This window comes from Somniosus microcephalus, chromosome 28 (genome assembly GCF_052327205.1).
Source record: "Somniosus microcephalus isolate GS21.2 chromosome 28, FLI_Smic_1.0, whole genome shotgun sequence".
NCBI lineage: Eukaryota > Metazoa > Chordata > Chondrichthyes > Squaliformes > Somniosidae > Somniosus > Somniosus microcephalus.
In genome coordinates, this window is record NC_141014.1 from 41,017,695 (window position 1) to 41,039,769 (window position 22,075).

Below are 22,075 nucleotides of genomic sequence, written 5' to 3' on the forward strand. Positions count from 1 at the left end.
ATGGCTTTTCCGGTCATTTTCCTGCTGGGAGGGTTAATTACCGACTCCCCCGCCAGAATATTAGAGAGGAAATTTCTTCACTGAGAGGGTGGTGAATCTTTGGAATTCTCTACCCCAGAGGGCTGTGGAGGCTCAGTCGTTGAGTATATTCAAGGCTGAGATCGATAGATTTTTGGACTCTAGGGGAATCGAGGGATCTGGGGATCAGGCGGGAAAGTGGAGTTGAGGTCGAAGATCAGCCATGATCTTATTGAATGGCGGAGCAGGCTCGAAGGGCCGAATGGCCTACTCCTGGTTCTATTTCTTATGAATCCTTGGAGAGTATCATGGTCGAGCCAAATGCTGGCCAGGCCCCACCCGGTGTCCACATACACACTTTAGAGCAGGGATCGATCCCGGAATCTCTGGTCTGTACAGCTCAGAACCTCACCAGACAACACATCAATCATCATAGGTCTCTGATTGCCCAAAGCATGGAGTCCCCAATAGAACATTGGCCCCATGAAACTATTGCAACTCACAAGCTTCAACAGAGGTGGTCGACACACCAGCCTGACACCGGTCCACTCGCGCAGCAGGTTCAAGGAGGCCTGATCCTAAATTCCATTCTCATTTGATTGGATGATGAAAATAAAAGGGATGATTGTGGATTTCACGGTGTGCGCGGGGAGCTGGTGAGAATGCAGCATGAAGACTGCACGGGGCAGGCACACAGTAGATACTGGCCGCTGACAGCTCACAGCAGGAGATTACACTGAAACCACGAGATCCTCAGCCGCTTGCCCCACCACCGACCTTTACACAATCTGCTGTCGATGCACGCCAGCAATCAGTGACTGGAATATTGCACATCTCCCCCTGTCTCTGATGAATGATGCACTGAATCTCCAAATAATCCATCATTCCCTCTATTCCTCCATCCCACATTCCCTCCATTCGACCCTGGCTGGTTGTATCCCATGATGCCATGCGTGGGGTCAGCAGTGCAGGATTCCTGTGTCCCAGGGAGTATTTGGCAATAATTCCCAGTCTCACTCACAGGTCACTGGGCAGCTGGGGCATTCTTTACTGATGGCAGCTGAGACACATTGTTGGGACAGAGCTTTACTCTGTATCTAACCCGTGCTGTACCTGCCCTGGGAGTGTTTGATGGGACAGTGTAGAGGGAGCTTTACTCTGTATCTAACCCGTGCTGTACCTGCCCTGGGAGTGTTTGATGGGACAGTGTAGAGGGAGCTTTACTCTGTATCTAACCCGTGCTGTACCTGCCCTGGGAGTGTTTGATGGGACAGTGTAGAGGGAGCTTTACTCTGTATCTAACCCGTGCTGTACCTGCCCTGGGAGTGTTTGATGGGACAGTGTAGAGGGAGCTTTACTCTGTATCTAACCCGTGCTGTACCTGCCCTGGGAGTGTTTGATGGGACAGTGTAGAGGGAGCTTTACTCTGTATCTAACCCGTGCTGTACCTGCTCTGGGAGTGTTTGATGGGACACTGCGCACCAGATTCAGCATGTTCCATTCTCCAGCACTTACTTCCCTCACATATATGAGCACAAAAGAAAATTCACAGCGGAAGAGGAATGAAGAGCCCTTTAATTATGATGTTGCAGCAACGTCAAGCCTGTTATAGTGCAAATGGATTCCAGCTAAGTACATTCGTAATTGATATTCACTGTTGCTTGGTTCTCACCTCCAACTTGCATCACTATTGAGTCATCAGAGAGATGCAGCATGCTTTAAAGCTTGCAGATGTAGAACCGACTCTCTAGGTCATGAACTGAAGCCCCACTCCAGGATCTGAGTGCACCATTTAGACTGAGAGCAGAGTACAGTCCTGAGGGAGTCCAGCATTGCTGGAGGTGCAGTTCTTCCATTAACCCAGGCCCCACTTGTCTGTTTTGTTTGTTCAGGTAGACGCCGAAAGGTCCCGTGAACGTATTTGAAGAATAGCAGGGAGACTTGCAGACATCGGCTGGTGATGTTACTGGCCGAGTAATCCAGAGATCTGGAGTTCAAATCCCACCATGCCCAGTTTATAAAATCTGGAAATAAAAATAATGGTGCCAGTAAGAGTGAGCACGAAGCTGTCGGATTGTTGTAGAAACCCAACTGGTTCTTCAAGGAAGGAAACCCACCGCCCTTACCCGATCTGGCCTATATCTAACTCCAATCCCAGCCTAGCAAGCCACACAGTCAGGGGAACTCGGGATGAGCCGTATCTGTCGGCCTTGCCAGCGCCACCCACATCCTGAGAATGAATAAAGAGAAAATCCTGGCTAGCATTTGTCCCTCAACCAACACCCATCAAAAGCAGATTTACTGGTCATTCATCGCTCGTGGGATCTCGCTGTGCACAAAATGGCTGCTGTGTTTGCCTAAATAAAGTCAAAGAAGTTCAGTGTCTGTGAAGCACCGTCTCATGTGCAGTAGTTCATTCTTTCTCCTTCAGGATCAGGCCGACTGTAGCTCGAGCTCAGACTGGGGATTGAAGCTGGGACCAGCTTATAGCCACTGTTGGCCGTGAGCCGAAACATCAGTGAACAGACACGTTCCAGCAAGGTGCGGAATGCTAACTGAGGCATCGCTGCACTCTGCTCACACTCCGCCAACACATCTATTGGGGATGGGCGCCTTGTCACCTTGGTTGAGTTTGAGCAGAGACTTCCTGTACAAATGGGCCACAATATATTTGTGCAGCCTGTGTCAGACATTTCCCAAGAAACACCGAAAGCTAGCATGCAGGTACAGCAAGCAATAAAGAAGGCAAATGGCATGTTGGCCTTTATTGCAAGGGGGTTGGAGTATAAGAGTAAGGAAGTCTTGCTCCAATTGTACAGGGCCTTGGTGAGACCACACCTGGAGTACTGGGCACAGTTCTGGTCTCCTTATCTGAGGAAGGATATACTTGCCTTGGAGGCGGTGCAACGAAGGTTCACTAGATTGATTCGTGGGATGAGAGGGCTGCCCTATGATGAGAGATTGAGTAGATTGGGCCTAACTCTCTGGAGTTTAGAAGAATGAGAGGTGATCTCATTGAAACATACAAGATTCTGAGGGGGATTGACAGGGTAGATGCTGAGAGGTTGTTTCCCCTGGCTGGAGTGTCTAGAACTAGGGGGCATAGTCTCAGGATAAGGGGTCGGCCATTTAAAACTGAGATGAGGAGGAATTTCTTCACTCAGAGGGTGGTGAATCTTTGGAATTCTCTACCCCAGAGGGCTGTGGATGCTCAGTCGTCGAGTATATTCAAGGCTGAGATCGATAGATTTATGGACTCCAGGGGAATCGAGGGATATGGGGATCGGGCGGGAAAGTGGAGTTGAGGTCGATGATCAGCCATGATCTGATTGAATGGCGGAGCAGGCTCGAGGGGCCGAATGGCCCACTCTGCTCTTGTTTCTTATGTTCTTATGTAAATGAACAATTATTAACAAATTATTTGATGGGAATGAAGGCAGACGCATCAATCCAGAACTCGTCCGTCACCTCTCAGACACATCTCCACACAGACAAAGAATTACTTTGAAGCGCTGCGATTGTCATTATGTAACACAGCAGCCATTTTGCACACAGCAAGATCCCACAGACAGCAATGAGATGAATTTCCAGTTTATGTGTTTCTGGTGCTGCTGGTTGGGGAAGGAAGGCTGGCCAGGACACTGCTCTCTTTCTAATTGCGCCGTGACACCTTTAATGTGTAGTCCGAAGGGACCTCACTTCAACTCCACCTTTAAAGGCTGGCACCTCTAACAATGCAGCACTCCCCTGCACCAAGCCCCGTTCACCCTTCACCCCTGTGCTCGCTGACCTACATTGGCTCTAGTCCGGCAATGCATCGATTTTTAAATTCTCATTCTTGTTTTCAAATCCCTCCGTGGCTTCGCTGCTCCCTATCTCTGTAATCTCCTCCAGCCCTACAACCCTCTGAGATCTCTGCCTCCTCCAATTCTGACCTCTTGCGCATCCATAAAGAACATAAAAACATAAGAAATAGGAGCAGGAGTCGGCCATTCGGCCCCTCGAGCCTGCTCCGCCATTCAATAAAATCATGGCTTATCTTCTACCTCATCTCCACTTTCCTGCACTATCCCCATATCCCTTGATTTCCTTAATATTCAAAATTCTATCGATCTCTGTCTTGAATATACTCAAAGACTGAGCCTCCACAGCCCTCTGGGGTAGAGAATTCCAAAGATTCACCACCCTCTGAGTGAAGAAATCTCTCCTCATCTCAGTTCTAAATGGCCGACTCCTTATTCGGAGACTGTGCCCCCTGGTTCTAGACGCCCCAGCCAGGGGAAACAACCTCTCTGCATCTACCCTGTCAAGCCCTGTAAGAATTTTGTATGTTTCAATGAGATCACCTCTCATTCTTCTAAACTCTAGAGAATACAGGCCTAATCTACTCAATCTCTCCTCCTAGGACAATACCCCCATCCCAGGAACCAGCCTGGTGAAACCCCGATTTTCATCGCTCCACCATTGGCGGCCGTGCCTTCAGCTGCCTGGGCCCTAAGCTCTGGAATTCCCTCCCTAAACCTCTCCGTCTCGCTCCTCCTTTAAGACGCTCTTTAAAAACTAGGGACTAGCACAGGAATGGGCGGTATCATTTGAAAAGTTGGAGAATTAGCGCCAGGCACTAATGCTTTAGAATGCACGCAAAATTCATTCTCAATGCTCAAAGAAATGATTAGGGCGCTAATTCAAGTCTTAAAAGCCTAACTCAGTGGCGTTACACTCAGCGGGTGAACCAATACTGGGTGCAGTCTAATCGCAACTCTTCATTGCCACAGGCTTTTCCCAGTACTTAAAGGGGAGGTTCATTGATGCTGCAGCACCTCATTCTCAGCATTGCTGGCTGTGCAGCTGCCTCAGCAAGGAGAAACACAACAAGGAGAAGGAGCCGGAGGACTGAAGCAGGTGTGCTCACGGCAGATCCACCTCAGTCGGGTGGGCAGGGTGATTGAATGATTCAACAAATGCTACAGACCACCATCTGTACCACAAGCTTCACACACTGTCCAAAGCACCACACCCCCTGCACTCACCCACCAACAATCTCTACCTACCAACACTCACACCCACACCTTACACCTTGCACACAATGACAGCTATTCAACTATGGCAGGCACAAGGGTCATTAGTTATTAGAATGAATGTGATATATGCGATATGATTATGCATAAATTTATTAATGGAGTTTGCAATATTTTGTGCTCTCTCTCATTTCACCTTTGCGCCCAGGAGGGCGCGGTGATATGGCATGACACAGGGAATAGTATGATGCGGATGTGGTGAGCAAAAGGGATCTGGGGTTTAAGTCACCTGGTGTGAGAGTGGAGGTCTGTTTGGAGGAGGTGGCAGAGTTCTGTGACCATAACCTTGGTGATGCGGAGTCGTTTAATACACTGCTCCTCGCTTAATTGAAGTGTTGTCGGAATACCCTCGGAGGGGAAGGCCTCCTGGTGAGAGCCCTGAGGTCCCTCCTCATCCCCCTGTGCACTTCTTCCCATATTTCTGGCTGCCTAGGCTCCCTCCGCCATAGATCCTGGAGGGCGCGGTGCCAGTGCAGCCCCCATTAATGTTGCCAAGTGTAGCAGTTTGAACCTTTGAACAATAAGTGTAGCCACTTTGTTGTTGCCAGAAGGAAGCTTGAAATTACTCACAGGAACTGTTCAGTAGCTGAAACTGACGAGAAACTGCTGAAACTAACCCGCCCTGACAGCTGGGAGTGATTAATGCTGATGCATTTAAATAACATCGCTGGAGCCGGCTAAAGTGGGGAAAGAGTTAAAAGGACATCGCTGGCAGTTTCACTGAAGGTGTAAGAAAGACAGGGGCTAACATGAAAGGCCACATCCATAATGAGGCGGTCAAGATAGCTGACCTTTGAAGACTAAAAAGCAATTAAGTGGAGACAGGGGGGGGGGAGAAATTTGGTACCGCCCCGTTTGGGGCGCCATTATCGGCCGTGCGCAAAGTTTAGCGCCTGGCGCTAATTATCGCCTCCGACGGCAAACTTGGCTTTTATCGCCCCTGGAGGTGATTGGAGCGCTAAATCAGGCGCTTCACACCTCTCTTAAGGCGCAAAGGCCGAGGAGCGAGGCGCTACCTCAGAGCGCTGGCGAAGCGAGGAAGGGCAAATCAAAATGAACCTGCAAAGTGCTGCTCAGTACTCAAAACTCCTTCACACAGCGTTGAATCTCTCCAGAAGTCTCTCTCTCTCTCTCTCAGAATGCGTGGTGCAAAAATGTCACCAACAAAAAAAGGCAGGAAGCGGTCGCCTTTAAATAGCGCTCCCCCAGTCTCTTTCTGACAGCATAACGCTCCCCTCAACCTGTTGTTGCTAGCGGCAGGCAGTAAGGCAGGGGGCGCCACTCAATATCCGGTCCGGGCGCTACCGGGGCGTTGCGCACTCGACTGACGTCATGATCTGCCGGCGCAGGAGATCGTGGCGGTAGTGTTTAGCGCCGCTGCAAAAGGTCTAGTTAATTTCATGAGCGGCGCAAACATCGCCGCGCCCGGGCGCTAGTTGCTTTGCGTCCCATTAGCGGCGCAAACAACTGAATTTTCCCCCCAATGAATTTTCCAGATCGGGTGACCAGTGAGCATTGCACACTCACTGATGTCATGATAAGCCTGGCGTTGAAGTCCCCAGCGGTACCTTGTACCAGCGGCGCAACGGGGGGCTGGATTTGTTGTGCGGCGCTGGGTTCACCTCGCCCCGGCGCTACTGCATCAGCACCCCTTTACCGCTATCTGCTGCTGCTAACGGGAGGCGCTAAGATACCAAATTTTCCCCCCTACATCTTTGACCCAGCTTTTGGTCACCTGTTCTAATATCTCCTTACGTGGCTCGGTGTCAAATTTTGTTTGATAATGCTCCTGTGAAGCGCCTTGGGATGTTTTACTACATTAAAGGCGCTATATAAATACAGTTGTTGTTGTTGCACTCGACTGTCAGACAAGATTATGTGCTCAAGTCCCGAAGTGGGGCTCGAATAACTTTCTGACTCACAGCTGAGGTGAGAATTCTACTGACTGAGCCAAGTCGGATAATCCTGAAATGTCAACATTTCCAATCTGTCTGCCTCAACCAAATGTCCTGATTCAGTGGCATCTCATCAAAGACGCACGTATGAGGTTTCATTGGTGTATAAGGGGGTGGGGGCTTTATCCCAGTGTGTTAGTCCCACAAGCTTTGAGTAAGAAACAGCTTGAGGAATGTATTTCATGCAATGTAGATGTTGAAGTAATTATGACTTCACAAGACAGTCATTCAATCTTCACTTGCAACCAGCGAGATACAAGACATTGCTAAATGTTGATGGAATAACAGCTCCTTTCCCAATACCAGTCCCTTAATGTGTGACTCAATCTTACACGTGTACAGGTTGTGTAAACATGTATTGGCCTTGGGTTCCCTTTTAGCGGGTAGTTATGTATAAACATTACACCCCGACTGACGTGCTCTTCTCTCCTCCTCTCTTCAGTCCTAGTTCTGTGGTCTTGGCTCTTTATCTGGGTTCGTTCACTCAATAATTTAAAAAACAAATCACAATTACCCAGGGCTCTCCAGGTCTATTTTATCACTCCTACCGCAGTCGTTGCTCTCCTGAACTCTCCTCACTTGCTCTGACAAAGGTACAAATACCTCACCCAACCCTCTCTTCTCCTCCTCGCACCCTTCCTCTATTAGCACTTCTGTCATTTAACCAACTCACTTTTCTCCACCTACCTACAGCTCATTCTTTTCCATTTCTTGTGTATGTGGTCATTTCACCGCACCCCCCCCCCCCCCGCTCCGTTCCTTCTTAGAATCAGTGAATCTTACAGCACCGAAGGAGGCCATTTGGCCCATCGTGCCTGTGCCGGCTCTTTGAACGAGCTCTTCAATCAGTCCCACTCCCCCCTGCTCTTTCCCCACAGCCTTGCAAATTTTTTCCTTTTTAAGTATTTATTCAATTCCCTTTGGAATGTTACTATTGAATCTGCTTCCACCGCCCTTTCAGGCAGCGCGTTCCAGATCACAACAACTCGCTGCGTAAAAAACAATTTCTCCTCATCTCCCCCTCTGGTCCTTTTGCGAATTATCTTCAATCTGTGTCCTCTGGTTACCGACCCTCCTGCCACTGGAAACAGTTTCTCCTTATTTACTCTATCAAAACCCCTCATGATTCTGAACATAAAGCTGCTCATCTGTAATATCTTCCAGTTCTGGCGAAGGGTTATCGCTCTCTCCCCAGGTGCTGTCTGACCTGCTGAGGGCTTCCAATATTTTCTGTTGCTGTTTTCAGGTTTCCAACATCCGCAGTATTTTGTTCCTTTGCTTCAAGGCAGATCTTTTAATATTCCTGTTGCAGTCTGTTTTAGTTAAAGCTAGATTATTGATGATATAATCAGGGGAACTCACTAGGCTCAGTGCAGCTGGAGTGTGAGAAGAACTGAATGTACTCACAGCTGAAGTGGCACACTTGGTCAGTGACACAGCTCGGGCTGATGGTGCTGCTGAGTCACTCCTTCAAGCCAATTCTCCAAACTCATAGAATTACATCGAATTTACAGCACAGAAACTGGCCATTCGGCCCAACTGGTCCATGCTCCACATGAGCATCCTCCCACCCCTCTTCATCTAAAGGAATAGAAGGATATGCTGATGGGGTTACATCAATGTAATGTAACCCCATCACCATAGCCTTCTATTCTTTCTCTTTCATGTGTTTATCCAGCTTCCCCTTATTCGCCTCGACCACTCCCTGTGGTGGCGAGTTCCACATTCTAACCTCTCTCTGGGTAAAGAAGTTTCTCCTGAATTCCCGATTGGATTTATTAGTGACTATCTTATATTGATGGCCCCTAGTTTTGGACTGGCACAAGTGGAAACATTTTCTCTACGTCTACCCTATCGAACCTCATCATAATTTTAAAGACCTCTATCAGGTCACCCCTCGGCCTTCTCTTTTCTGGCGAAAGGAGCCCCGGCCTGTTCAATCTTTGGATTGGGTCAGTTCTGGTATGGTCCATGTAAATCTTCTTTGCACCCTCTCCAGTGGCTCTAGATCCTTGTTGTAATATGGAGACCAGAGCTGAGCGCAGTTATATTCTTACTCCTGGTTTAAAAATATTCACTTAAGCAATAGAAATAAAATAAAAGGAGATTACAATGAAATTATTCCTCACACCGTTAGTAAAACTCTAAACTGGCCCACAGTGCGAATTTGGTTTTAACTTGTGGTTGACTTGACATATTATCCAATTTCATCTGGGAGCTGGAGTTTACAGCTGAGGCCCTGTGCAATTAAACCCCTCTCTCTCTCTTACGTGCACATACTCACCATTTCATTATTCAGCCATAATGATCAATATCTTCCCTGTTCTTGATGGAGAGGCAATTCACAAGCAGTAAAAAAAAAATCAAACGCTTAATGCTTCCTTTGCCGCTGCGCAGAGTAATCTACGAATCGATTTAGAGGCAAAACTGAGATCAGAGGAATTGCTCATTCTGATAAACACAATCTTCCAATCAGTGCCAGAAACTCCCAAAGGAAATGGCCAGGTTCCTGATTGAAGTGGTGACTCGGAGAGGGGGGTCAAGGTAGGAAGGTTGCAATGGGAATGAAACCGCGGAGTGGGTTGCATGGGTCTTTGCCTGCTCCTGTCTCTTGCTGTCTGTTGATCATCTGTGGGACAAGTGGCTCTTCCACATCACACTGACATAAAACTGAGACGGAATTTTTTTTTTGTTGGGTAAGGGTATTAAAGGCTTACGGAACCAAGGCAGGTGGACGGGAGTTAAGATACAGATCAGCCATGACCTAATTGAATGGCGGAACAGTCTCGAGGGGCTGAATGGCCTCCTCCTGTTGCTACTGCAGAATTCTAGGAAAACGTGAAGGGTTAATACTGGAATTGTGGAAAAGCTCAGGCAAAGAAAGTGTTCATTCGGTGGAATCAGATCTCCCTAAGAATTGGTACCAATGGAGCGCAGAGTGGTCAAGTTTGCAAACATTCCAAACTAGGTTATGAGCCACATTGGTTGAGGAGATAAGAATGACACATAAAGAGGGTCTTTAAAATGCTCCTGATATCAGACTGAGGAATCCATTCTGTTTTGATTAATGTACTGGGAAAAGCAAGAGATTTTGGAAATCTGACCACTACAGTGTCTGCCTCATCGCATGACACTTGAGAATGGATCACGTGAGAGAATCAATCACCTTGATTGATCATCAGTAATGAAGTCACCTAAAAGGGACTTGTTGAATAAGAACATAAGAAATAGGAGCAGGAGTCGGCCATACGGCCCCTCGAGCCTGCTCCGCCATTCAATAAGATCACGGCTGATCATCGACCTCAACTCCACTTTCCTGCCCGATCTCCATATCCCTCGATTCCCCGAGAGTCCAAAAATCTATCGATCTCAGCCTTGAATATACTCAAAGACTCAGCATCCACAGCCCACTGGGGCAGAGAATTCCAAAGATTCACAAACCTCTGAGTGAAGAAATTCCTCCCCATCTCGGTCTTAAATGGCCCACCCCTTATCCTGAGACCATGACCCCTGGTTCTAGACACTCCAGCCAGGGGAAGCAACCTCTCAGCATCTACCCTGTCAATTCACTTCAGAATCTTGTATGTTTCAATGAGATCACCTCTCATTCTTCTAAACTCCAGAGAGTATCGGCCCATTCTACACAATCTCTCTTCATAGGACAGCCCTCTCATCCCAGGAATCAATCTAGTGAACCTTCGTTGCACCGCCTCCAAGGCAAGTATATCCTTCCTTAGATAAGGAGACCAAAACTGTGCCCAGTACTCCAGGGGTGGTCTCACCAAGGCCCTGTACAATTGTAGCAAGACTTCCTTACTCTTATATGGATGAACGATCACACTTTGTACAAGCAAATCAGGAGGTGGTGGAACATTCCAGCAGGTTGTAAGGTGCTTAGGAAATGGATCCTTATGAACAGAGAAAGTCTTAACAGTGAAGTTGGAAGGTTAAGTGCTTAATCTGATAGAGGTTAACACATAACATGGATCACAGCTGTTTAAAGCTGAAGTCTTTGGGCACAGTGATTGTGTCAAATAACAATAGAGAGAGATAATGTCCGTGTACGGTTGGTTCAGCTGGAATGAGGTGGTGACCAAAGAGCCGTGGACGGTGCCTGGTCACGGAGATCCCTAAAGCTGAATCTGATTGTTTCCGAGGGAGCAGGAAGAGCCAAACTCAATCACAACCAACCCACACGGATAGGGTTGTACAGCTGTGCTCATATTCCAGGAGACAGCAGAAATGGTAGAACGCTAAAACAACAATTTGCATTTGTATAGCACCTTTAACGTAGTAAAACGTCCCAAGGCGCTTCACAGGAGGGTGAACAAACACTGACACTGAGCTAAAGAAGGAGATATTAGGGCAGGTGACCAAAAGCTTGGTCAAAGAGGCAGGTTTTAAGGAGCGTCTTAAAGGAGAAAAGAGAGGTATAGAGGCGGAGAGGTTTAGTGAGGGAGTTCCAGAGCTTAGGGCCTAGGCAGTTGAAGGCACGGCCGCCAATGGTGGAGCGAAGGCAGTGGAGGAGGACGAGGGCACCAGGTGCATGGGAACACCACCACCTCCAAGTTCCCCTCCAAGTCACAAACCATCCTGACTTGGAAATATATCGACCGTTCCTTCATCGTCGCTGGGTCAAAATCCTGGAACTCCCTCCCTAACAGCACTGTGGGAGCACCTTCACCACACGGACTGCAGCGGTTTAAGAAGACGGCTCACCACCACCTTCTCAAGGGGCAATTAGGGATGGGCAATAAATGCCGGCCTTGCCAGTGACGCCCACATCCCGAGAATGAATAAAAAATAGGAGGCACAAGAGGCCAGAATTGGAGGAATGTAGAGATCTTGGAGGGTTGTCGGGCTGGAGGAGGAGACAGAGATAGGGAGGGGCGAGGCCATGGAGGGATTTGAGCACGAGGATGACAGTATTAATATCGAGGCGCTGAAGGACCAGGAGCCAGTGTAGGTCAGCGAGCATAGGGGTGATGGGTGAACAGGACTTGGTGCGAGTTAGGACACGGGCAGCAGAGTTTAGGATGAGATAAACTGCAAACTCAACCTTGCAAAGCTATATTGTAATCTTGGTCATTGACTGTCTCTGGTACACTGTTATAAAGCAAAACCTAATGCTGAGAAACTGCAATATATTTAACTACATTTGTGCCAATAGTGATTAGGCTCTGATTAGTAACATATGCCTAAGTGCTTCATGTGCCCACTGGTTAACCTCGTGATGGTGTTAGTTGTGTTATCATAGGTGCTGTTGAATAAAGTTGTGTTAGTTGATGCCTCTCCGTGTCCATTCACTTTTTGATGATTCTGGTAGGATTCAGTGTTCTGTCCTGTTGCGCATCCCCGATTTCCGTTGCCCCACATTGGTGGCCGTGCCTTCAGCTGCCTGGGCCCGAAGCTCTGGAATTCCCTCCCTAAACCTCTCCGCCTCTCTCCTCCTTTAAGACGCTGCTTAAAACCGACCTCTTTGACCAAGCTTTTGGTCACCTGTCCTAATATCTCCTTACGTGGCTCGGTGTCAAATTTGGTTTGATAATCGCTCCTGTGAAGCGCCTTGGGACGTTTTACTACATTAAAGGTGCTATATAGATGTAAGTTGTTGTTGCACTGTGTCCCAGTATGGATTGGTTTGGGATGTGTGACTGTCAATATGCTTTGGAATCGGTTATATAAAATGGTCACTTTGGTGAAGGTCCTGGAGAAATGGCATAAACGCTTCCGCCGGCGGTGGCTGCCCGCCGACACCTCGTCCGACTCTTCGCGTGTGTCGGTGGGCTATTTGACCGGGGAGGGCGCCACAGGGCGGGGCTGCTGCGGTCCTCGCCCAGAAGGGGTGAGTCATTTGAATGGTGATCAGGAACGGGAACCCTGGCTGACTTTCCCCTCCTTATCCCAGGGCCAACAGCAGCCGGGCTAGCCCGCACCAGCTCCGAAGGGCCATGTCAGTCCAGGACACAGGTAGAATCCGGAGTCTGCACAGTTCAGTGCCCCACCAGGTGGCCCGCTCAGACAATCAGCCGTCGGGGAAGGCTAGACACTGTTCCTTTGTAGGACAAAGAGAGAAATATGTGTGATTTAATTCAGCAACGCAAAGACATAATCAAGATTCATAGGGATGGGATGGCAGGAATGACGTATGAGGAGAGATTGGGTCGATTGGGCTTGTACCGCTGGAGTTTAGAAGAATGAGAGGGGATCTCACTGAAACTTATAAAATTCTGACAGGACTAGACAGACTAGATGCAGGAAGGATGTTCCCGATGGTCAGGGAGTCCAGAACCAGGGGTCACAGTCTAAGGATAAGGGGTAAGCCATTTAGGACAGAGATGAGGAGGAATTTCTTCACCCAGAGAGTGGTGAACCTGTGGAATTCTCTACCACAGAGGGCGGTGGAGGCCAATTCATTAAATATATTCAAGGAGGAGTTAGATATATTTCTTAAGGCTAAAGGGATCAAGGGATATGGGGAGAAAGCAGGGACAGGGTACTGAGTTTGGATGATCAGCCATGATCTCATTGAATGGCGGAGCAGGCTCGAGGGGCCGAATGGCCTACTCCTGCTCCTATCTTCTATGTTTCTATGTAAATTGATTTCCGTTGGAGCTAAGATTTCTCTATTCGTTCCACTAGCCGTGCCAGGGTGTTCCCTGTTGCAGCTCTGTAAGAGGGCCGTAAACAAAAGGCACCGCTCTCTGTCTGCATCTTTAATATGCCTTGTCGAATTAGATTTTCCTGCACATCATTAAACATTTATGTCTCCAGCCCTCCTCCTGCAGGCAAATCTGCAACAATGCAAAAAAAATTCATTGCCGAAAGTAAAATATTAATCTCGCCGCTAGGTTTTTAACCGTTTCCGTTCCGATCGTCTTTTCCTGGCCTGAGATTGGCTCGGAAATGCTGGGGTTGTTGCTCTGTACGACGAACCGCAGGGTCCCCTCTCAGTCAGGGACCCTCGTTACAGGAATCGGAGAACTGCAACATCTGCTCCCATTCCTGCTGCACTTGCACTTCAGAACGGTAGCCGTGGTCCAGCACTGTTGTACGAACGCTTAACCTGCTCCCAACAAATTGCTCGCTGTGCTGTTTTAACACAGGGGCTGATCCATTCGCACGGGGCTGTCTTATACATAAGCCACATGTGGCTAATTGGGAATCCTGATGTGGCTAATCTCATTTCTGATTGGTTAACTTAAAAAAATGAGTAACAGCCGCTGTTGTTGGTCGCCTTATCTGAGGAAGGATGTTCTTGCCATGGAGGGAGTTCAGCGAAGATTCACCAGACTGATACCTGGGATGGCAGGAATGACGTATGAGGAGAGATTGGGACGATTGGGCTTGTACTCGCTGGAGTTTAGAAGAATGAGAGGGGATCTCATTGAAACTTATAAAATTCTAACAGGACTAGACAAACTAGATGCAGGAAGGATGTTCCCGATAGCCGGGGAGTCCAGAACCAGGGGTCACAGTCTAAGGATAAGGGGTAAGCCATTTAGGGCAGAGATGAGGAGGAATTTCTTCACCCAGAGAGTGGTGAACCTGTGGAATTCTCTACCACCGAAGACAGTTGAGGCCAATTCATTAAATATATTCAAGAAGGAGTTAGATATATTTCTTAAGGCTAAAGGGATCAAGGGATATGGGGAGAAAGCAGGGACAGGGTACTGAATTTGGATGATCAGCCATGATCTCATTGAATGGCGGAGCAGGCTCGAGGGGCCGAATGGCCTACTCCTGCTCCTATCTTCTATGTTTCTATGTCGTGTGACCTCAATACTCAGATTCGCATGGCGTGTGCATGTGAACTTTAACCTCTCTGTGCGTTTGTTGGTGAAACGGTGAGATGAAAAGCAGAGTGTTGTTTTGATTGTTGTGACTGCTTCACTTGCTTGGTTTTTTCTTTAATTCATTCTCGGGATGTGGGCGTCGCTGGCAAGCCCAGCATTTATTGCCCATCCCTAGTTGCCCCTTGAGAAGGTGGTGGTGAGCCGCCTTCTTGAACCGCTGCAGTCCGTGTGGTGAAGGTGCTCCCACAGGTGCTGTTAGGGAGGGAGTTCCAGGATTTTGACCCAGCGACGATGAAGGAACGGCCGATATATTTCCAAGTCAGGATGGTGTGTGACTTGGAGGGGAACTTGGAGGTGGTGGTGTTCCCATGCGCATGCTGCCCTTGTCCTCCTCCACTGCCTTCGCTCCACCATTGGCGGCCGTGCCTTCAACTGACTAGGCCCTAGGCTCTGGAATTCCCTCCATAAACCTCTCTCTACCTGTCTTTCCTCCTTTAAGACGCTCCTTAAAACCTACCTCTTTGGCCAAACTGTCCTAATATCTCCTTGGAGGTAGTGGTGTTCCCGTGAGCCTGCTGCCCTTGTCCTTCTAGGTAGAGGTTGCGGGTTTGGGAGGTGCTGTCGCAGAAGCGTTACTGAATGGTGGTCGATGTTTGTGAAGTACATTTACCTGAATTGTGTGTACGGTGTTTTCTACTAATAGTGGAGCATGCGGCTAATACTGTGTCACTGTGAGCTCTCTCTCTCTCTCTCTCTTTCTCACTGTGCTGCAGTCCTATATCTGTGTAAATTTATCTAGGTACTAAAGAATCTTCCAGTTAGTACTCTATAAATCTGTCACCCTCTGTTTAATACTCTATCTGTCTCCCTATCTCTCCATCACTTGTTCTGTCTCTCAGTTGCATCTCTTCGCCACCATTTCCCCATCACTCCCTGGTGTGCCTGCACAGCGAGCGCACTACACAGCCACATCACAGCACAGCAACTGTGTATCGCAGAGCTTTCAGCTATAGTACCCGCTCACATATCGCAGGAGCGAGGCCGGGACCCAGGAGCGAGGTCAAGGCCCAGGAGTGGCGCAGTGTGGACCAGCAGCGGGGTCGGGGCCCAGGGAAGGTGCGGCACAGGCCAACAGTGAGGTCGGGAGGACCACAATGCATCCTACTAAACCCAGGCAGAGAGGACCTGCGGGAAGGAGGGAGGAGGACAGTAGGAGTATGTTTGTGTGTGTGTGTGCTAGGCCGATGTAGCAGAGCCTGGTCTCCAATCGTCTTGGATCCCCCTGCCATTGGACCAAGACCTTGCTCTGTCAAGCCCGTGTGGTAGCTGGTGTGCAACAATCACCCCACGTTAAAAGAATTCACACACGGGCATCTTCCACCCTTTAAAATGAAGTTCGGGACCTGGAGCGTCAGGACCCTCATGAACAACCCCACCTGTGACAGAGACTGTAGGTCCCGCATTGCACTCATCAGTCACCTGCGAACTCATTTTTAGTGAGGAAGCAAGTCATCCTCGGTTCCGAGGGACTGCCTAAGAAGAAGAGATCGAAGGCGTCATGTTCCACTAACTTTCAAATCAACCGCTAAGATCCACTGAAGCACAATATAAACAAACAGGCACTGGGGAACTTGGTAGTTTCAGTATCAATTGACCAAAGCTTGGAGCTGATGTAACTCATGAGCTCAGTGCAACTAATATTAGTTGGTTCTGATGAAGGGCTGTCAACAGATTTCCTTCCTTTACAGGTGCTGCATGACTTGCTGAGTATTTCTGGCATTTTCTGTTTCCGTTTCAGAGTTCCAGCATCCGCTATATTTTGTTTAATTGGAGCTGGGGTTTTTTGGATGGTGCTGAGCTCTCTGGTGTTTACGCTCTCTGCCTGTCCGCCATACGACTGACCCATCCTTGGATGAGGCGCTAAAACTTGCTCAAGCAGACTTTGAAAGCAGGGGGTAGTATTTTGGAATAAGGAGATCGGACGGGCGGAAGGGTCTTCTTGATCCGATCTTATTTCAAAGAAGAGCACGGGGAGTTCTCCCCGATGTCCTGCGGCCAACATTTGTCCCTCAAACAACACCTAAAAAAAGATTATCCGATCATTATCACATTGCAGTTTGTGGGAGCTTGCTGTGCGCACATTGGCTGCATTACAACAGTTATCTCATTGAAACGTGTAAAATTCTGACAGGGCTAGACAGACTGGATGCAGGGAGGATGTTTCCCCTGGCTGGGGTGTCTAGAACGAGGGGTCACAGTCTCAGGATACGGGGTAGGACATTTAGGACAGAGATGAGGAGAAATTTCTTCACTCAGAGGGTGGTGAACCTGTGGAATTCTCTACCACAGAAGGCTGTGGCGGCCAAGTCACTGAATATATTTAAGGAGATAGATTTCTAGACACAAAAGGCATCAAGGGGTATGGGGAGAGAGCGGGAATATGGTATTGAGATAGAGGATCAGCCATGATCATATTGAATGGCGGAGCAGGCTCGAATGGCTACTCCTGCTCCTATGTTTCTATGACCGATCTGTGACTTAACTCCATTTATCCACCTTGGGTCCATAATGCTTAATACCAGATTTCCACTGCCCTTTGTGTGAAGAAGTGCTTCCTGACTAGATGTAATATCTCCAAGTTTGCAGATGACACAAAGCTGGGTGGGCGTGTGTGCTGTGAGGAGGATGCCGAGAAACTCCAGGATGATTTGGACAGGTTGGGTGATTGGGCAGAAGCATGGCAGATGCAATATAACGTGGATAAATGCGAGCTTATCCACTTTGGTGTCAAAAACAAGAAGGCAGATTATTATCTGAATGGCAATAGATTGGGAGAAGGGGAAGTGCAACGAGACCTGGGCGTCCTTGTGCACCAGTCGCTGAAGGTAAGCATGCAGGTGCAGCAGGTGGTTAAGAAGGCAAATGGTATGTTGGCCTTCTTAGCGAGAGGGTTTGAGTACAGGAACAATGATGTCTTGCTGCAGTTGTACAGGGCCTTGGTGAGACCACATCTTGAGTATTGTGTGCAGTTTTGGTCGCCTTATCTGAGGAAGGATGTTCTTGCCATGGAGGGAGTTCAGCGAAGATTCACCAGGCTGATACCTGGGATGGCAGGAATGACGTATGAGGAGAGATTGGGTCGATTGGGCTTGTACTCGCTAGAGTTTAGAAGAATGAGAGGGGATCTCATTGAAACTTATAAAATTCTAACAGGACTAGACAGACTAGATGTAGGAAGGATGTTCCCGATGGGCAGGGAGTCCAGAACCAGGGGTCACAGTCTAAGGATAAGGGGTAAGCCATTTAGGACAGAGATGAGGAGGAATTTCTTCACCCAGAGAGTGGTGAACCTGTGGAATTCTCTACCACAGAAGGCAGTAGAGGCCAATTCATTAAATATATTCAAGAAGGAGTTAGATATGTTTCTTAAGGCTAAAGGGATCAAGGGATATGGGGAGAAAGCAGGGACAGGGTACTGAATTTGGATGATAAGCCATGATCGCATTGAATGGCGGAGCAGGCTCGAGGGGCCGAATGGCCTACTCCTGCTCCTATCTTCTATGTTTCTGACATCACCCCTGAACGGCCTGGCTCTAATTTTAAGGTTATGCTCTCGCTCGCTCTGGACTCCCCCCCACCAGAGGGAATAGTTTCTCTTGATCAACTCCTTTTAATCATCTTAAACACCTCATTCTGCTAAGAAATGTTTGTACACAGCCTGAGATGACTCATCTCCAATTATTCCTCCTTCCCTGTGGTGAGGGGATGAGATGCCCAGCATCCATACTTTGCCTCCCACTGAGGTCGATGGCTAACGCTGAGAACATTATTTTCAGCGTTAATGAGTCCTCCTGGTATAGAGCTTTTTCTCCCCCTAGCCCTTGTATTGAGGCCATTGCTCTCAGCTGCAGGGAACACACACATTATTGATGAGCCAGTGCTGACGGCACTTCATCTTTAGCCTAGTACTGGATGTGACTGCACTTTACACTTCATACAGGGCGCTGGTGAGGCCACACCTGGAGTACTGCGTACAGTTTTGGTCCACTTAGTAAGGAGGGATATACTTGCATTGGAGGCAGTTCAGAGAAGGTTCACGAGGTTGATTCCTGGGATGTAAAGCTTGTCTTATGAGGAAAGGTTGAGCAGGTTGGGCCTATACTCCAATTGGAGTTTAGAAGAATGAGAGGGGATCTTACTGAAACGTATAAGAGAGGGGGGCTTGACAGGGTAGATGCAGAGAGGATGTTTCCCCTCGTGGGGGAATCTAGAACTAGGGGGCAGAGTTTCAGGATAAGGGGTCTCTCAGAGGGTCGTGAATCTGTGGAATTCTCTACCCCAGAGAGCTGTGGAGGCCGGGTCAGTGAATATATTCAAGGCGGAGATAGATTTTTGAGCTACAGGGGAGTCGAGGGTTATGAGGAGCGGGCAGGAAAGTGGAGCTGAGGCCAAAATCGGATCAGCCATGATCTCATTGAATGGCGGAGCAGGCTCGAGGGGCCGAATGGCCGACTCCTGCTCCTATTTCTTATGTTCTTATGAGGTCCCTCAATACCTCCTCTCTGGTGAAGAAGGCCCAGCAGCGCCTATATTTCCTAAGGAGGCTGAAGGGATGTAATCTGTCACCCCTGATCCTCTCTAACTTTTACCGCTGCACAATAGAGAGCATCCTGACGAACTGTATCACAGTATGGTATGGCAGCTGTAGCTACTATGACCGGAAAGCCCTGCAGCGGGTAGTCAAAACTGCCCAACGCATTACTGGCACCCGGCTACCGACCATAGAGCACATATACCAGAAACGCTGTCTACGGAGGTCACGGTCCATCATCAAAGACCCTACCCACCCCAGCCACAGTCTGTTCGCCCTCCTGCCATCTGGGAGACGCTACAGATGCATTCGCACCCGTACGACCAGATTTAGGAACAGCTTCTTTCCCAGGACTGTCATCCTACTGAAATCCACAAATAAACTCTAAAGCCTGCACATCTGCCAATGCACTTTATTATGGTTATGTTTATGTTAATGTATTACAAGCCAAATGTATGTGGAATGTTTAAATGTCTTAATCTAAATGTACACTCTTGGGAGCCGCAAGCCTACATTTCGTTGTACTGCACTTGTGCACTAACAATGACAATAAAAGTTGATTTGATTTTTAAAAAATATTCTTGGCAGTTTCGCCCCCTTTCCTCTCCTGAAGGCACTGACCTTTGGCTTGCTTCTATAGAGCCAGTTGCTCTGCAGGCTGCGGCGAAGGTGGTTTGTAAATCATTTGTTGTGAACTTTGACAGTCGGCAGGCTATTTGACCACAGGGGCATCGCGGCAGACCTCAACATCTGCCTTCACCTCGTGACCACACATGCAAACTTCTGGCGGGGATTGTCTGTGCTGCGGTCAACATGAGTCGGTACAGATTGGAGGTGAAATCTCGGTCTTCCTGGTCTTGGCTCAGCCAGTTATTGGGTGAACGCACTGAAATATCAGGGGACTGAGGATCTCCTTGTTCGGAGAACAATAAGAAAATTCAGGGCTGATTATAGAGTATCCACACCCCTAATACATGGGTGCCCAAACTACAGCCCCGACAGTGTGGCTCTCGAAGCCCAGTAACTCACTCTGTTTGCCATTACATCTCCCACGCACTGATTTGTTGTTTGAATTTCATGGGGGTTGGAAATGGCTGTTCTTAGTGCTGCTGTCCCATTGGTAGATAAATCTTCTCCCTCACCTTGAGCACAGAATCCAGACTGACATTCCCCCAGTACTGAGGGAGCGCCGCACTGTCGGAGGGGCAGTACTGAGGGAGCGCCGCACTGTCGGAGGGGCAGTACTGAGGGAGCGCCGCACTGTCGGAGGGGCAGTACTGAGGGAGCGCCGCACTGTGGGAGGGGCAGTACTGAGGGAGCGCCGCACTGTGGGAGGGGCAGTACTGAGGGAGCGCCGCACTGTGGGAGGGGCAGTACTGAGGGAGCGCCGCACTGTGGGAGGGGCAGTACTGAGGGAGCGCCGCACTGTGGGAGGGGCAGTACTGAGGGAGCGCCGCACTGTGGGAGGGGCAGTACTGAGGGAGCGCCGCACTGTGGGAGGGGCAGTACTGAGGGAGCGCCGCACTGTGGGAGGGGCAGTACTGAGGGAGCGCCGCACTGTGGGAGGGGCAGTACTGAGGGAGCGCCGCTCTGTGGGAGGGGCAGTACTGAGGGAGCGCCGCACTGTGGGAGGGGCAGTACTGAGGGAGCGCCGCACTGTCGGAGGGGCAGTACTGAGGGAGCGCCGCACTGTCGGAGGGGCAGTACTGAGGGAGCGCCGCACTGTGGGAGGGGCAGTACTAAGGGAGCGCCGCACTGTGGGAGGGGCAGTACTGAGGGAGCGCCGCACTGTGGGAGGGGCAGTACTGAGGGAGCGCCGCACTGTGGGAGGGGCAGTACTGAGGGAGCGCCGCACTGTGGGAGGGGCAGTACTGAGGGAGCGCCGCACTGTCGGAGGGGCAGTACTGAGGGAGCGCCGCACTGTGGGAGGGGCAGTACTGAGGGAGCGCCGCACTGTCGGAGGGGCAGTACTGAGGGAGCGCCGCACTGTCGGAGGGGCAGTACTGAGGGAGCGCCGCACTGTCGGAGGGGCAGTACTGAGGGAGTGCTGCACTGTCGGAGGGGCAGTACCGAGGGAGCGCAGTTTCTATAAATAATAATAAAAACCCTCGGGAGGTAAAATCCAAACCTGCGGGCCTCGCTTCAGGATGATGAAATCCACGGCGGGGACGCTGGGCCTATCGCCGGTGACTGACATTTCAACCAGCCTATGAAATACTCCACTTCAAACTGACAGCCAATCATCCTTAGAGGGAGGCGGGACGTTCGGCACTGCTCCCGCCCCCCCGAAGGCGGTTTGAGTGGCAGCCACCTTAACCAATCAAAGGCCGGGCTGAGGTAGTCCAGCCAATTGCATACACAGGGGGCGGGACGTTGAACTCCGCCCCGCAATGGCAATATAGAGATGAATGGCAGGCACTCCAACCAATCAAAGCCTGGAGTGGAGGTGGTGCAGCCAATCATTTTTGGAGGAAGGCGGGACAACTCCAAAAATGACTTTGGGCCCCGCCGAGCAACGGCTGGTTTGACACGCAGGCACTCTGACCAATCAGAGGCCGGACGGAGGTGGTGCAGCCAATCGCATGTAGAGGAGGCGGGACGTTAGGCTCCGCCCCCAATGGCGTTTTGAGTGGCAGG

General features: G+C 49.5%; 1 long non-coding RNA gene across 1 annotated transcript; it reads right to left on the bottom strand.

Annotated features, from left to right (window-relative positions):
- Window positions 1-1,575: 1,575 nt before the first annotated feature.
- Window positions 1,576-21,698, bottom strand: LOC147099654 (uncharacterized). Its single transcript, XR_015073917.1, has 2 exons — window positions 21,567-21,698; window positions 1,576-2,042 (listed from the first exon to the last, which is right to left on the bottom strand). It is a non-coding gene; the product is annotated as an uncharacterized LOC147099654 (long non-coding RNA).
- Between the last annotated feature and the right edge of the window lie 377 nt (window positions 21,699-22,075).